The following is an 11,926-nucleotide window of genomic DNA, read 5'->3' as shown; positions in this document are numbered from 1 at the left end:
AGGGTGGCATCTCACCTCACCCCAAGAGGCATTAGCCATCTCTCGGATCCAGCAACACATACACCTAGATGCCCAAAACAGGCACGCTTGGGTATGTATCTGTCCTAGAGATGGCAGAGCTCATGCTACAGACCACCTTGAATACATCTGACATTCCAAAGCTCCAAAGAACCCCAACTCACGTTGTAAGATGTCAACTGACTCACCTCATATGCCTCTTTGCCCAATTGGCATCTGGAATGGAAGGTCTAGGACTGATGTTATATGCAGAGGAAAAAAAAAGTTGTGGAACAGACTTTTTTAAAAAATATTTTTATTACAGTTTTAAAATACAAAGATAAAACACTAATACAAACTATAAGAAATACAAAAAGTAAAGGAAATGAAGACAAAAGACGAAAGTGAAGAAAAAGAAAAAAGATATATAAAATATGACTTCCCCCTCCCTCCAGACAAATATAGACAATCACCGTCAATACTTAGCACCTCTTAACACCTCTAGTAATTCAATATAAAAGGAAATAAAGGATTCTTCTTCCCATATCTCATTCCTTCACAATATTCAAATTATAAAAACGTATCTTTCAATCTTAATCAGCAAAAGTCTATTAAGAGCTACCAGGGATAGTAATATGCATAATTTTTGGCTTAATCAAAAACTCCATTTGCATAAACCAACTTATCTCATATTCAAAAAAGTAGAACAAAAATGTCTCCCTAGTATTCAAATCCTTAAGTCTTCATCATTCAGTCCTGGTCAAAGAAAGTCCTTTTAATGACTAGCAGAAACCACAACACGTATATTTTAACCCTGGTCAAATAAGTTCACATTATATATCTTCTGCTTACTTTTAAAAAGCTTGTTCTTTAATCCTGTCAAGGAAGGACCCACAGATTTATTTCTTGTCATTTTCTCTTTATCTGCTTTCAGGAACATCTCCAATAGTTTCTATCACTTCTCCAAAGCACCTTCATTGATTTGAAAGTCTTTTTGTAAATCCAAAATAGAGAGGCTTTCCAAGTCAGTCTTTAGGTTTGTTATTTCTACATCCTTTTTGATTATTAAGATATAAGCTGGTATCCTTTGTAAGTCCATTATAGCATTTTTTTCCCCAACTCATTCTTGGACTGTAGTATTTTTAACTCAATTTTCAGATCAACAACATTCAAATCAGCTTCAGTTTGCAAATCCAGTTAGCATCTTTTCCAGTATCACTCGTCACCTGGTATCTTTAAATCCACCTTCAAATCCACCTTTAAATCACCCTCGATTTAGTCAATAAAAACTTCCCAAGACAACCTTAAAAGTAAATCCTGTGTACACTGTTCCCAGACAGCTTTGATTTTTTCTAAAGTCCAATACTCCATAATTAGAAAAACACCTTGCCTTTAATTGTAATCTTTTGCTCTTTCTAGTGTCCTCCAGCTACAAAGTTTCTTCTTATTTCCAATCACCAAAACTTTCCCATGAAAAGATTTCTTTCAGTTAATTTCAAAATCTTCATATATATTTTGCAAATCTATTAAACATCCCACATAAAACATACTTTCTAGTCCATCTGGCCCTTAACTTCCCAAAGTCTGCATTTTACTTCTTTTTTGCTGTTTCTCAAAAGTAAACGTTTTTCTTGTTAATCTTAAAGCTTACATAGCTATTCTTTCATCAGGGATAGAAGGAAAATCTTCTGGTATAACGTAACTGGCCCTTCTGTAGGTTCTTAAAATCCAAAAACTCAAAGGCAATTTCCTAAAGTAATTAAGGAAGGAAGTTGACAAACCCAGTGTCTCTTTGAGGGGCACTGATCCACAGCATAGTCAGGATGTCTTTCCCATGGTTCCAAAGCTCTTGTGAACTCTCCCACCCTTTCCCTAAAAGTCTGGGTGACACTGAACAAAGCCACTGGGCAGAAACTGGAGACAAAGTATGAGCAGACAAGTACACAGATGACAACTTGATAGACCTCAATCTGTGCTTATATCTGTTCTCAAATTCACTAGGCATCTTTCTACTTCCTTCATTTTTCTGATCTCCTTTCAACATGAGGAAGCTTCCATAGATTGCTGAATTACATCTCCGGGAATCCTTCTCTGGAAGGACTGCTGACATTTTGAGTCAGCAATATCTGAGGGGGTAGGTGTTGGTGAATCCATGCCTTAAAGTAATTGTATAAGATCTTTCCAATTTCCAGTCATGTTATAACAATTCCTGAAATAACAAAAGGTATGTCCTGGGGAGATGAATCAAGAGGATCAGCAGTATTTCTGGATTCTTCATGTTTTATTTCCATCAAGTCAACCAGATCAACTTTTGTTCATTTGGAAGAGTTAAACTTTGGAGTTTCAATCTAGGATATTTTTTCCTGAATCCTTTAAAGCCCTTTGTGGCTGGCCAGAGTCTTGTCTTTTGTGTATGGTTGGGTTTTGGACTTGTTTGAAGGGTCTTTCAGTTCAGGAAAGAGAACCTGCCAGAGGTAAAGCTCTGGTTGTAGGATTTGATCAATCATGCATCAGAACATGTTTAGAAAGTGAAGCAGAGACCTGCTACAAAGTAGATGTCTTCAATGAACTCTACAATATTTCACCCTGGTGAAAGAGTTGATGTTTTTTTCCCACCATTCCTGGGGTTTTGAGATTTTCATTTGGTATCTGCATCTGGGTGGAACAGGGTTGATTAATGGCCAATGAATTGGACCAACAGATTAAACTATGTGATTATCTTGGCAGTTCTGAGTACAATGCTAACTTTTCTTTTGATTACTTATGATAGTGAAATCCAACAAAAATGAGTTCAAGTCTGGCTAGAATATTCAGAAGAATAAATAAAATGAAGTTGGGGTAAGTGGTCACTTTGGAGTCCTCTGACTTGGGTATGGGATAATGTTCCATCTAGCTGCATTCCTTGCCCACCTCTTTAACCAGAGTGCTCACACAGCCAAATTGGGAACTATCATAGAAAACTGGCCAAGAGGATAATCCCTAGGACTGGAATGAAGGGGCATGACAATATCTGGAAAAGGTGGCCAGTAGGGTTAGATGATCCAAGCTGATATGAGTTCCGACTGTGTCATCAGCAGAGTAGTTCATGAAGCCTATCAGTTACACTGTCTGTCAGAGTCTCATTGCTTGCTGCCTTCTTTATCATCGACATACAGTATTTAACGGTGATTTTAAACTGTTCAGGGGGACAGAAAAAGGTGATGGTCAAGGAGACATGGGAGAAAAACATGGTTGCCAGGGTTAGGCACAAGGGGAAAGGCCCATAGAGTTGAGAAAAAGGCCAAACTCTGTTGCTGGAGAGTTTAAAGGTTGCTGTGCTCTCCTTTCATCATCTGTCCATATCTGCCTTCAAAGAGGGGAAAGGGTATTACCAGCATTTATAGGGGATACACCTTGAAGATCGACATAGAAAAAAATCAACAATACTAGCAGTACCAGGAGGAGGAGGAGGAGGAGGAGGAAAGAACCTCTTTTCTAAGGAAGAAAGCTCCCAAGAAATTACAAGAGAAAATGCAGAGATGCATTATGCAGGTAAAAACGATGATTAAAAGCATTCTGTGTGTAATGGACTCCTGTAGAACCATCTATATGTAGCTGACTTGAATTGTGTCAACTTACTTGATCCAAATCATGGTGTTTGCATGATTCAAAAGATAAATGTTGGGGAGAGCGTTCCCCCCAATCATTTAGCTGCCCCCTTTTTATTCCTTTATGTAGGGAAGGGTGGGCAGTCAGAGAAGTTTCAAGATGGGATTAAGACGCAGCAAAGAAATCAACAATAGCACAATGAAGAGGAGGAGGAGGAGGAGGAGGAAGCTGCCTCTCTCTGTGGGAAACAGACTCCCAAGAAATTGCAAGAGAAAATGCAGAAATCAATTACAAACTCTTGTGCCACCAACAATGGTGGGATGGGCTAATGTGTTTGTGTCCTCCAACAGTATTGTGTGTATTCAGCAATAAGCTGGTACCCAAATCAGTCTGAAAACCTGGAATACAGAGTTTGATTAGACTTCTATCCAAAAATAGAGTATGTTTATAAGGAAGGGCCTCCATGTTCCTACCTTTGTTCAACCATTTTCTAGGTGCTTTGTTATACTTTCCATGTGATTCCAGGTATAAAAAGAGAATTATTCTCAGAAGGGGCTGAAGGGCTTCCAAATGGGTTTTGGGTAAAAGCAGATCTTTAACTTCATTCTGGCCCCTGATATAACTCTTCTGCAAATGAATATTAAACTATTTTTGAACTCCATTTCTGTCATCCTACAAATGCAGGAAAAGTTTATGAAGTTCTCATTAGAGTTAGGATTCTTCTGTTGCTTGTAATAATTACAAACATCTGCATCCCTTGCCACAGCACCGTAGAATACTAAAGGAGATCTCTACTGAGAAGGCAAAAACATGTTTTCGTCTTCAAGGTTTCCCAAGACTTTGATTTTGAAATTGTTGACTTTTCTACTGCAATTACCACTGCCTATATAATTATCACAGCTTCACCTCTAGGTCCTGTGGGGTGGCTGAGCCATTAGCTGCAGCTGAATTATACTTAATGAAAGAGAATGTTGGGTCAGAGAAATTGGCTGACAGAAAAAAAAGATGCCTGTGTTGAAGATGGTGATATTTGCAGTATTGGTTATTGTACCTTTACCTCAAATGATGTGCAAGATTTGCAGTGCTAAATGCATCATCAGTGACCCTCTACCTTTTCTTCACAAGAAATATCAGTCAGGAGACCTCATCGTTGTGAATATGCTCTCACAATTCTATGTCTTCCAGACAATGATAGACTTCACCAGACGTCCCTCTAAGGAGCTCTTTGAGGACACTGTGTAAGATTTTACACACAGAAAACAATTTAATTTCAACTGGGAGGTCTTTTCATATTCATATTAGCCTCACATCTAATGATTGGCATCAAATCTTCTTTGGTGGACGGCACCATTTTCATCCTCCCCCTCTTCCTCCTTTCCCATCATCATCTTCTCCTGTTCCTTTTCATAATCATTATGCATAATGTATTATTGTTATGTGTTGATTATATCCTGCAGGGAAAGAAATCTTTCCTGTTAGTTTTTGAATTTCCCCATAATTATGTGAAAATATTAAAGCATTCCAAACAAATAGATATTTGTATTAGGGAAAAAAAAATATATAATACCAAATATGAGAAAAGAGGGAGAAAACCTTAGCCAAGCTTTATGATGGGAAGGTATTACTAGGGTACAATGACCCTCAAGTAAATCCTTTTCCAAGGAATGGTTGGAATATTCATATACTCCTGAAGTTGAAAAGGATGAGGTTCACTACTGAGTTGAGCTCCATGCTTAGTGCGTGAATCAGGTCTTTTGCTGGGGGTAACTCTAAGTGCTTCTCTGGGAAATGGAGGGGTTAAGATGTGTTCGCTCTTGCTCAGGTATGAGTAGGATTTTGCAAAGGGGGTGTTTTAGCAGACTGCACATTGGGTCATCCTGTGTTGTCCTAGAAGCCTTGCAGCTTCTCCAACAGTTTGTGTTTCCACTTACTGTGCATGCAGTGATTGAGGGTCTTTATAGGAACCTTCCTGAGTCATTGTCTCAAAATAATTTACACATAGAAAAGAAGGTATCATGTCCTTCTCTGGATTCTTTATTGAATAGCCAAATTCCCTAATAATCAATTACTGAGGTCTGAGATACTTACTTTTTTGTTTTAATCGAGGATTACTTTTTCAAAGGTTTTTCATGAGAATTCTTCACATTCATTCCACCATTAAAAAAACTGCTAGTTTTTACAAACTCAATTCTTGGTACAGTACATGACAGTAATATAATAATCAATTTATTAAGTAGAATCTTTAATATTTTCTTTAGTTGTTGGTCTAAATCGAATACCCTCTCTGACATCATGGAAGAAGTTATGCTCCGTTTTTTGGTCAAAATTCTTCTATATTTCTACTCTTTCTAGTTGGAAATTCTATTTAGAAAATAGTGGGACGGAAATATAATTTTAATCTTTATCACACAATAAACTTATTCTTTGAGGGAATGCCTGTTTGAAAAATGCAAGTAATTTTTAAAAATCCTTTGGCTCATAGGCACTAATATGTTAGATAGCCCTATTGCCAATCCAGTTTTTAAAACACCCCAGTTATTTCAAGATGAATTTTGATTGTCTAAAACTGTGCATTTCAGTATGTTGATCTGAACTATCTTCAGTCTCCCTATTTGCTATCTCAAACTCCCGAGTTACTATCAACACTGGAATGTGTTTTGGAGGTTTTAAACATAATTCAGTGACTCTTATCCTCTAAATGCATGAGTACCCTTTTAAAAATCAACAATAAGTGGCTTCATTTTCTGAAATTACTACCCAGAGGGATGGATACCAGAAGATTGTTGGGGCAAAATCATTTTCATAACCAGAAATTTACAAAGGGTATGAAAACCTCACTTATCACACTGCTCATTCAAATCAAAATGATTGCAATGCTATTTTATCACATTCACACGTAAAGATGTATATGATGCGACTTCTTTTCAACTGAATGACTGGTGACAGAGTATGTATTTCCCATTCCAGTGTCATGACTCCTGTCTACCAGCACATCTTGGCATTAGAATTTGCCATCAACGAGATCAATAGAAATCCCCATATTTTACCCAATCAGAGCCTTGGTTTTCAGATCTATAATACGTACTTGATTACAAGTTGGACATATCGTGCCTCACTGGAACTTTTCTCTCCAAAGGGCCAGTTCATCCCTAACTACAGCTGTGATATGCAGCACAGACCAATAGCAGTCATTGGAGGACCTACCTCTGATGTGTGTCTACACATGGCTACCATCCTGTCCATGTACAAGATGCCACAGGTATGAGCTTTGATGGGGCCCAGAACAAGTAGATAACCATCAAGGCACTGTTCCCTTCTTTTTATGGGAGTGTTTATCGCATAGGAAGGAGTTCTTTGTGCAGTAAAGAGATTATCCTAAACAAAACTGATGTCTTCTGGGGACCAGAAGGGAATTCTTAATCTTAATGGGAACTTTACACAATTAACATCTGATGCACTGTAGGAGGATGTCTTATTTAAGAGAAAATAATGACTAAAAATAAAGAGCATTCTCAGAACTATAAAAACAAAAATATTCTTGTATTCCCATGAAATACAAACTCTTAGGAAATTTTGGTACAACAATGTATCTTTGATCAAGTCTCCTGATGCAGCTCAGCCTTGGGAATGATGACTTAACAATAGCTTATGTGGCACACTCTGAAAATGTATGTGAAGTATAGGTGGATTCATAATATATGTGTTGTGTCTTAATTTCTGTGTTGTAAGCTGAAAGGCTAAATAATATAACTACACATTACCTTTAAAAAAAGGAGAGGATAAGTGTCTTGTTGCATATTTGCCTGTATTTTTCTCTTTTTTTAAGTTAATGTATGGTTCCACTACTGAAGGTAGTACAAAAAAAGAGGCTGTTCTATATCAACAAATGTTCCCAAATATGGACCGTCAATATCAGGGAATTTCTCTATTACTGCTGCATTTCAGATGGATGTGGATTGGGATCTTGTCTGTATATAATGAGAATGGTGAGAAGTTTATACAAGATGTGGTTCCCATATTTGCCCTGAGAGGGATCTGCTCAGCCTTCACTGAAACTTTTCCAATCATCGATGACTCAAGTAGCATTGCTGAGTTGGTAGAAATGGGACTTGAAATGTACATGGTGGTTATGAAAAGCACTGTTAATGTCGTAGTGGTTCATGGTGAAATTTATGGAATTATAATTCTGAGACTTCTTTCCAGCAATTTGAAAACTGAAGATGTACCATTATGGAGAAAGGGTAAAGTCTGGGTTATGACAGCTGAGATGGATTTCACCTCACTTCCCTTTCTAAGGAATAGTGACCTAGTCTTCCTCCACGGTGCTCTGTCTTTTGCAATTCACTCAGAGAAAGTGTTAGGATTCCAGCAATTTGTTCGGATGAGAAACCCTATCTTGGATAGAGAAGATATTTTTATCAAGCTCTTCTGGGAAAGTGCCTTTGAATGTTCCTTTTCCATCTCTGGAATGGAAGAGGAAAATGAGGATCGCTGCACTGGGAAGGAGAAACTGGAAGCTCTTCCTGCATCTGTGTTTGAAATGGACATGACTGGTCACAGCTACAGCATCTACAATGCCATCTATGTGGTGGCACATGCTTTGCATGACTTCCATTCATCGATGATGGAATACAGAGCTAGAGGACATGAAGCCAAAGTGAAACTTCTGGATCAAAAGCTCTGGAAGGTAACAGGTAACCCCTTGAGCAAACCAATTCCTAGCTGCTCACCATATCTGTAACCCTGATCCTAAACCTAAATTAAATTCATTATTTAAGGGGAATGTGTCTAAGGATATAGTTTTGCTAAATGTCATCTTCCCTCCAGCAGTAGTCCAAATAATGTGCCAGTCTCTACAATCAAATGTTTGGGGAAACATCTGATTGTGTTCGTCTGCAAAGGAACAGCCTGTTGACATGTGTCAGAAGAAGAGGGCATGGGGAAAATGTAACAGAGTGAAACGATTTTGTTTGGGTTTCAGATGGGAGTCAAGGACATTCTGTTGGAGAAATCTGTGGCTGGTAGTGTTGACCGTTGGAAGGAGGATGAGAAAGAAATACAGGGAGGGGAAATGCCTGTTATTGGAATGTTTTAATGGGGGATTTTGAGCAGGAATTTCCAATTGCAACTTTTTCTTTGTTCTGTGCACTTGTTCTCAATAAACCTGAATTCTGCTTAAGTCTATGGTGCATGAGTTAGGTGAATATTAGAACTGAGGGTGCCAGTTCTTACATAAAGCTGCAATTGACAAAAGTTGTGTCTTTACCCGGAGAGCCTCAAATCCTCCAAGGAAGGTTCATTGCACAGCCCTTCCATAGTCTGTTTACGACAGAATGGAGGGTGCAGCGGACAACACCAAGGAATCAGCGGCAGGTGACAGACAGGTACCTGGCCCCTCAGGAGAAACTGTCATTATCATGAGAAACAAGGGGGTGAAGCCCAAGACGGTGAGGGCATCAGATAAAGGAGTAAAAAAGAAAGCCAAGAAATTGAAAGGAAGCTGCCTGGTCTCCCCAGAGATGGAGGAGTTTTTGGAGAAGGACCTCCCCAGAGCAGCAAAGCCCAGGTTGTCCCTTGGAATTGGAGAAGGACAAGAGAGGACCCCAGTGAGGTGGGTGACCCTGCAGAAGGAAGCCTGTGGCCATGAGCTGATGAATGACCAGTGCCTAGCCAGGGTTGAGCTTGAAATTCAGCTCAGGATGGACAATGTGTCCAGTTTAGAGAAGCAGTGGAAGGTCTAATCAGCCACCTTCCCCAGAAGGAGCAGGAACCATGACCAGAGAGTACCCAATCCATGTCCGAAGAAGTTAAAGCCTTAGTCGAGTCCAGTTTGAGTGATGGGGAGGAATCGGCACCCACCAGAATTGAACCTGCCAAACAATGGGTCCATATCCAACCAGCCCCAAGAGTGGCAAGAACCAAAGAGGGGCCTATGGGAGTTTGTGAACTGAAGGTAAAGTTCAGGGGGGACCCAAGGTAACTGGCATGTTTCCTGATGCATGTGTATGGGTTCATGGAAGAGTTCGAGGGGTCCTTCCTTAATGATGAAACTAAGGTGAGATATGTGACAGCTTACCTGGAAAACGAGGCATCTGAATGGATGGTGGGATTACATGATTCTGATACTCCTGAACTCAGTGATTTTGATGAATTCACGAGTGCCCTGAGGGAAAGATTTGAAGACCCATTGGCCAAGATGAAAGCCAAAATGAGCCTTCAATATATCAACCAGGGAACACAATCAGTTTCTGAATATGCCATTGAGTTCAAAAGTTTGGTGGGGAAGCTACTTGACTGGCTGAGTTGTTAAAAGTGGAGTATTTCCAGATGGGGCTGCAACCCAAAATCTTAGAGGGATGCCTATCCAGAGGAGACCCAGAAACTTTGAAGGAGTGGATTTGTCTAGCCGGCATGGTGGAAACACCAAATTGTGCCTGGAAAAACAGAGGCATTTACAACTTCCCATCAAGAAAATGCCTCAGATGGCAACTGTGGGAGGAAAGCAACCCACCCAAAACTCTTGGGAAGAAGAAAGAGATCGATGCATGAAGAAGGGACTGTGTTTTAAATGCAGGAAAGAAGGTCATTGTGCAACCAGCTGCCCACACTCTGCTGCAACCACCCCTCCAAAACCAGGAATCAAACCAAGTAAGTCCCCATCCACCAAGTGTAAAGGTACTGTTGCCAGCAGGACAGTAAAGAAGGAAGAAGAGTCCTGTGTGTCATGGGGGGGCTCTACCAATGAGGCTTATTTGCTGGCAGGAAATGGTCAGTGCCTGCTTTGAAGGGTGCCAACAGGATCTGATGGTGAGTGAGGATTGTCCCACGTTAATGGTGGGGGCAATTAAAGACTTTAAAACCTGATCGGAGGGCTGATTTAGCAGCTATGTTAGACTCTGGGTGCACCAGATGCCTGATCCAGCAATAGTAACCAGACTTGGGCTAAACGTGAGGTTAAAGGAGACTAATTTTTACTCAGTTAAGATGGATCAGAAGCAAAAGAGGGTCCTGTGGAGTTTTATAAAGAAACAGTGGGAATGCAAGTGGGGACCCATCAAGAAACCTTAAGGTTCATAGTGGCTCCAATAGCTAATCATTCTTTGATTTTGGGACTGCCTTGGCTCAGGAACCAGAACCCTCAAATCGATTGGGTGTCTGGGAGCCTGAAATTTAATGATGGACTGTATCCTGGTTTTAAGAAGAATGGGGAGAAACCTGAATTGGGATTATTGGCAACTGTAGCTCAGGGAGATGAGCCAAAGAGAGGGCCTGATGAGGAATTGATTCCAGAACCATATTGTGACTTGAGAGATGTTTTTGGAGAAACTGAGTCTGACCAACCCCCCCACCCCCCACCCCCAGAAAACAGACTGTGCCATTGAGATTGAACCTGGGCCGAAATTGCCCAAACCAGAAATGTACTCCATGTCTCTCAGAGAACAGGAGGTTCTAAGTGAGTTCATTGATAAAAATTTGGCACAGGGTTTTATTTGACCTGCCAATTCACCAATGGCTGCACCTGTGTTGTTCAGAACAAAAAAGGATGGCTTAGTGCAATTGTGCACGAACTACTGACGATTAAATGCAATCTGCACAGCAAATCAGTATCCCGTTCTGCTAATGAAAGACATGTTAGCTCATCTATCCAAAGGGAAAATCTTCACAAAGTTAGATCTGAGAGAAGCTTACTTCCAAGTTTGTATTTGAGAAGAGGATGAATGGAAAACAGCTTTTAATTGCTCTCTGGGGTGTTATGAGTACTTTGTGATGCCCTTCAGATTGTGGGGAGGAGGGCAGGAGTGTTCATGCATTTGATTAATTAAGTGCTCCATGAACTTTTATATAAAGGTGTCTTAGTTTACCTAGACAATTTCCTAATCTGTTCAAAAAATGAGAAGGAATACATGAGTCTGGTCAGGAGGGTGTTAACCAAACTTAGAGATGCCCAATTATATGCCAAATTATCAAAATGCAAGTTCCATAATGAACAATTAAGACTATTTGGGCTACAGAGTATCCAGCAGAGGCATTGAGATGGATCCAGGGAAAATTCAGGACATTGTAGCATGGGAGCTGCCATGCACTCAGAGTTTCCTAGCATTTGCAAATTTCTATAGGCAATTTATTCCAAACTTTGCTCAGATTGCTCTTCCTCTGATGGACTTGTTGAAAACAAAGGGGAGGGGAGAGCTGAAGAAACCCAAAAGCCCTGGGGCATTGTTACAATGGATTGGAGAGTGCCAAACAGTGTTTGATAATTTGAAACTACTTTTCACTGCTGAACCCACCTTAAAACTCTCTGACCCATCAGAGCCCCTCATAATTCAAGATGACACCTCAG

This window comes from Candoia aspera, chromosome 4 (genome assembly GCF_035149785.1).
Source record: "Candoia aspera isolate rCanAsp1 chromosome 4, rCanAsp1.hap2, whole genome shotgun sequence".
Lineage (NCBI taxonomy): Eukaryota > Metazoa > Chordata > Lepidosauria > Squamata > Boidae > Candoia > Candoia aspera.
The sequence above is the reverse complement of the archived record's forward strand: the minus strand, read 5'-3'. Positions refer to the sequence as shown.